Genomic DNA, 6000 nt, shown 5'->3' with positions numbered 1-6000 from the left:
AATGGACAGGTTGGCTTCAAAAGACCGGCTACAGGATGCTGAGGCCGCTCTACAGGAAACCTTGGCCCGGCTTAAGGAGACAGAGAGAATGGAGGGAGAGGCACCCTCATCACCACCGAGGGAAGACGAAGTAGAGCCACCGAGGGAAGAAGAGAAAGAGCATATTCCAGAACCAAGTCCCCAGCCAAGCTTGAGCTCGTATTATAACTTTTTGGAGGCTGGGAAAATTATTCCACAAAAATTCACCGTGCCACTTTTCTTTGCGTTGGAGGAAGAAAGGGTAAGGACCCACACGTGGATGAAAATAGCTAAATCAAAAGGTGTGGCAGATATAGGCCCCTTGGAGGAACAACTCAAGGAGGCAAGAAAGGAATTAGCTATGGCTAAACACGTGGCAAACTGCCAGCGCGTGTTCCTACAGGAAGAGAACAAGAAACTTAGACTGCAGCTACAGGAGCTGAAGAAGGAAAAGGGCACATCCTCAGGGGACACTACAACAGAACATCAAGGCAGAGAAGGACTGCAAGTTGGTCTTGGGGAGCCAACCTTGCATCTACAGGAAGGGGAACTGCAAGCACAAATCGAGATACAAGCTCTCAAACAGCAGTTGCAGCAAAAAGAGGCGCAACTGGCTTGCATGGCAGTTGGGCCATGGATGCTCTCCAATGTAGATAGCCGGCCAAATCCTATGGCCTGTACCTTCGAGACCAGTGGCTGCAATTTCAGATAAATGCATTGGCACAGAGGGGTATCTCCCAACTCCAAGACCCCCAGCAGTTCACAGTGTTATGTAATAGCAGCTCATCAGAGGATAAGGCCAAACTCTTGGAGTTCTATCTCCATAATTTGGCCCTTCCTAACATGACTACATGGGATCCCAACACAGTTGTAGGGGTTATGCAATTGATGGCATTTGCCTCATGGTTGAACCATGAAGAGAAGAGGGCAGCAGAAGTCAAGGAGGTCATGGACCGAGAATTACATGAGCCACTGCTGATCAGAGCAGAGCCAGGGGATCCCACTGCATTGATATCGGCCCACCAACACTTAGCCACCAACCCTCAAACTTTATTGAAATACATGGATCAGCAGGCACAGGCCATAGCACATTTCGAGGATATGGAGCGACTATAAGGGGACAACTGTGTTCATGCTTGCACCCGCCGATGGAACACATTGTCCCACATCCTTCAAATCAGAGAATACCATACTCCAACTCGAATGAGGGAAGCTCTAGCACGGGTGCCCCTCTACAAAAAGTCCATACAGAACCTTCAAGACAGCTGGATTGGCCTCAAGCTAAGCCCACCTCTGCTGTTAGGATTGATGGAAGGTAGCACAGAAAAAGAAGAGAAAAAGCAGTGGGAGGAGGTGGAAAGGAAGGCTGGGTTCCATGCCAGTGAGGAAGAGACCACTTCAGAAGCCTGGGATGTGAGGGTGGCGGTGAAAGCAATGAAGGACGAGGAATTGGATTAGTTGCTCAGGGATGAGCAATCATTTTAGCTGGGGGGTGATGATGAGCCCCAAATTTGGTAACATTTTGGGCTCATTTGGCCTAACTACCTTTGCTCAATCCTTCATTTTTCATAACTTATGCATCATTTTTTAGTATGTTTATGTCATTTATACGAATAAGGGCAGTCACTATTCCTAGGTGGCTAACACGTGTTCATTTCAGGTTTTTTGACACATGATTGGAACAAAACTGAGCGGATAAGGATAGAAGACAGCCAAGATGGGGTTGAGGATTCGTAGGAGGGTTGTCCACAACATTAAAATGACCTTCCTCGGGATCTTCACCCCCAACTCCAAGCTCCAGCAGCCACCACAACCGGATTTAAAGACAGCCAAACGGATTTTGAGGAAGCAGCAGTTCACTCTTAGTTTGGTCAGCCAAGCCCCACTGATTTAGGAGGCCAGCTTGGGGCCTCGAGATGTATAAATGATAGGGCTTTAGCCTTCGAAAAGGACTTTTGAAACATTGTTGCACATCCTGCACTACGAGCTGCTAGCTTAGTTTTGCTCTTTTGTAGCCATTGTTGGCATACTATGTGACTTATGATTATTATTTTTTAATGGAAAGCAGTCGGATTTGATCTCAGTTCTGAGCTTTTAAAGAAACCATAGCTCTCGAGGTTGGGCCCAACCTGAGAGCCTAAGGCCTCCTTCTTCTGTATTGTTATCCTTTCTTTCAGCATTATGGTTTTTATTTACATGCATTCAGAACGCAGTTTGCTGAGTTAGATTTCTTGGTGTGGTTAAGTAGGTCATTTTCATAAGACAAAATTTCTTCAGCTGTTTAAAGTAGAGTGAAGAGATTGGAGTTGATAAAAGTTCTAAAAAAGGGGTTGCCTGCACACTCATTTTCACCCCTTTCTAGGGGCTGGAATTGCAGATAGTGTTGCCCACCAAAAACATTGGTTTACAAATTCATGCAATCTGTGGTGCAATATTTTCGTTTGTAGAAGTTGCCCATGCGTTCAGACCCCTTGGAATATTTCCTTGCTTCAGTACTATACATGGTTTTCCTTAAGAATAACGTTGTTGTTCATTGGTTCCATTAAACAGTTAGGAATGTTTTGATTATATGCAGGACGTGGAAGAATTTGATTCAGTTTGCACTGTGCAGTACTATTCCCTCACTCTCTCATCCTTCTAAGCCTTACCCAGACCAGTTACTCATCTTCCAATTAGACCCCTTGTCTCTCAGCCACTCTACCACCCACGTTATCCCACCTTTTCGGCCTTCCATTCCCTCTACCCTCCTTTAGACAAGCAGACTCCCTGTAGAAGCTCATAAACACGGTTTCTTGGGAGCTAAATTTTGTGAGACTCTCTGGAAGGGTGTTGGGGACCCCTTAGACCCTCTCTGAACTTTCCCAACCTTTTTCAAACCTTCCGCCTCCTTGATCCACCTCTGCACAGTAAAGAGCTAGTTAAAAGCACATGCATGACAATTCTAATAATTGGAACAAAAATACAAAAAGTGCTTTCTTCAGATAGAGGTAGTCTAAACACCTGCATTTCACCTTCATAGAAGTAATGGCATCGCTTTCAGTAGTTTTCATCCCCATCTCTGCATTAGTAAGACTAGTTGGTAGAATTAGGGTTAGCTAGGGTTTGCGTTTCTTGTTGGCTTTCAGTTCCTTTTTGCAAATAGATTAGCTTCTTTTGGTATTAGCTTTCGCCCATCAGTTCAAAAGCTTCTTCTAAGAGCTCATAGAAGTTGGCTTGAGCCCCTAGCGGACTTGTGCTAGCTGACCAAGTGACAGCTGCGACAAGAGCTAGTACTTGTGCATACAACACCGTCGCTTCCAAGTTTGTTACGAACTACCGGGTTGATAAAATTAAAGAAGGAAGCTCCAGGAGTTGTAGCATTATTGCTACAATACTGGAGCCCACCAGTGGTACATAATAAAAACCTTCTATTCCTGGCACTTCTTCCATTAAGCTCATTTGTAATTCTTTCAATCTTAGACAATTTTATGTGGAATGATTTTCTGTACAAAGACCACATACCTGAATACTATCCAAAGGACATTCTCTCAATGGATGTTTCTTTCTACATTTGGAACAAAAGATTGCTAGAGCTTGTTCTTGTTCTTCTTTCTTCTTATTTGCCTTTAGAACATCTACTTGTGTTCCTAATGTACTTAAGAGGTCTATTTTGAAGTTTTCCAATAAATTTCCTATTTCTGCTCTTGTTATCCCTCCTACAGCTGACTTTGCTGCTTTTGAACTTGCTTCTCTCTTTTCGGTTTTTGATCTTCCTCTAGAATATTTTTGACATAACTCAACAATTTCTTCGAATGGTAGGTTTGAAATGTATCCTTTACCCATTACATTCAAAATGTCAAGGTATTCATCCCTTACACCCTTGAGAAAGATTGTTCGAATGGTTTCTTGATTTGGAGAGTGTTTTTTAGATTTTTGTAGATTATATGCAAATCTTTCCAAATATTCTTCTAAACTTTCATCTTCTTGTTGTGTCATTCTGAAAACATCTTCCTTTGAATCTCTAGATCTACAATAAGCTTGATATTTTTTAAGGAAGACTGATCTCATATCATCCCAAGAAGCTATTGTTTGTTCTCCTAAACCCATGAACCATTTTAAAGCTGCTGCTTTTAATGTAGCAGGGAAAAGACGAAGTTTGTGAATGTCATCAGTGTATCCATATGTTCTACATAGAATATCAAATTCAAACATAAAAGCATCAGGATCTTCCATTGACATTCCATAAAAATTTGGCAATACAGAAGGTGGAATATTTTTCATTTTCACCTCTTCTCCTAATATTGCACTTGTGTCTACTATTGGAAAGCCAAAGGTAGCCTCTTGATCATGACCATCTTCTTGTCTTTTCCGATCATTTTCTATCTTCCTATCATTTTCTTGTTTTGCCTCCTCCTCTCTTTTTCTTCTCCATTCTCTTTGTTGTCTTTCATACTCAATTCATTGTTCAGGAGTGAAAATAACAGATCCATGTCCCTCTTCTGCCATTGGTTTAGTTGTTTCAATTTTGAGTGGAGCTTCAGGTTGTTGATAGACAGGTTGATTTATAGATGGAAAGACAGGTTGTTTTTCTTTGATAATTTATTTTTGTTTTCCTGAAGTTAAGGGTTGTTTTTGTTTTGCTTCCTAACCTAACAAAGTTTGCATCTCGATCAAATTTAACCTTTGTCTAGTTCTTTGTTTTTCTGCCAATTCCTCAATTATTGGATTACCAGTAACTGGGGTGTTTGATGATCCTATCTCTACTTGTGGGGGTATTTTGACAAATCTACCTTGAGGATCTCTATATCTAGGCATAAAGAAACATAACTAAAAATGAATGTAACTAATGTTTTTGTTTTTTTTTTTAGAAAAATTTGAATTTTATCTTCCTATTGACTATGCCGATATTTGCCTCCCTGGCAACAGCGCCAAAATGTTGAGCTAATTTTGTTTACCGAAATTAACACAAATATTTCTTATCAATCCGGGTTGGTAACACTTTGAGGCAAGTTCACTATGTATGAATATCAGCTATAATCAAACCTTAAAAGATAAGTTTTCCAAAACACTCAAGCAATACATACTACAACTCCAATTCACTTGGTTTGAAAAGAGGGAAAACACTGAAATGGTTCTTAACTCAAGAAGTCCACTTCTACCTCAATCACTACTTAATGAATCAGAGATTGAAACTAAGAACTTAAGATGGATAAATTATTAATGAAAGAAGGCTCCTAACTTAAGAGACACATAATGTGTTTCATCATAATTCATTCACCTTAATGCCAAAATCACATAAAGAAACTACTTGCATGCAATCAAAGGAAACTAGTTACAATTCATCATATTAGTAGAAGGGGTGCTCAACTTGAACACTTTGTTTTTCCAACTCAATAAAATGATGAATAAGCTAATATCTAATGAAATCAATCACCATACATCAACCATAAAGCAATCTGAAATAAAGCATGAAAAACCAGTTCTACAATAACCAGATTACAAGAAATAAAACTAGTTAACAAGGAAGTGTACTTAGCTTGGAATGGGGGCCCTCCACCCTTGCTTTGCACACTTGAGGAGTGATATCAGAAGCTCAAATTCAGTCACACATCCATAGCATTGAACAGCAAAATAATAATAGCACAAGTCTTCAAATTAACTCTCCAATCCAAAAGTGTCTCAGCATAAAAGTATAATAAGTCAATACATAAGCCATCAAAGTCTTGGCTCTTAAATAGAAGTCTCATGAAACAAACTGATCTATATTCACTCAAACAAACCCATCTACTCTTATCCATCTATCTAAGTTGAATTCATCACTCCCGTCCCAAGAGATATAATCAATCCCATAGAATCTCAAAACTTCCCTATATCTATGGGATTTCTGAATGACTAGTCATGATTGACTAGCACTAAATGGGCCTCATAAAGCTTGCTCTGTTTGAGCTAAGCATATCTAGCTTAGTCCTAGTTCCAAAGCTGTCCATCCATGCATTCAATTCG

The sequence above is a fragment of the Pinus tabuliformis genome, chromosome 8, assembly GCF_031772625.1.
Source record: "Pinus tabuliformis cultivar Carrire ecotype Pingquan chromosome 8, CPIR1, whole genome shotgun sequence".
In the NCBI taxonomy this organism is placed as follows: Eukaryota; Viridiplantae; Streptophyta; class Pinopsida; order Pinales; family Pinaceae; genus Pinus; species Pinus tabuliformis.
Note: the sequence above shows the minus strand (reverse complement) of the source record.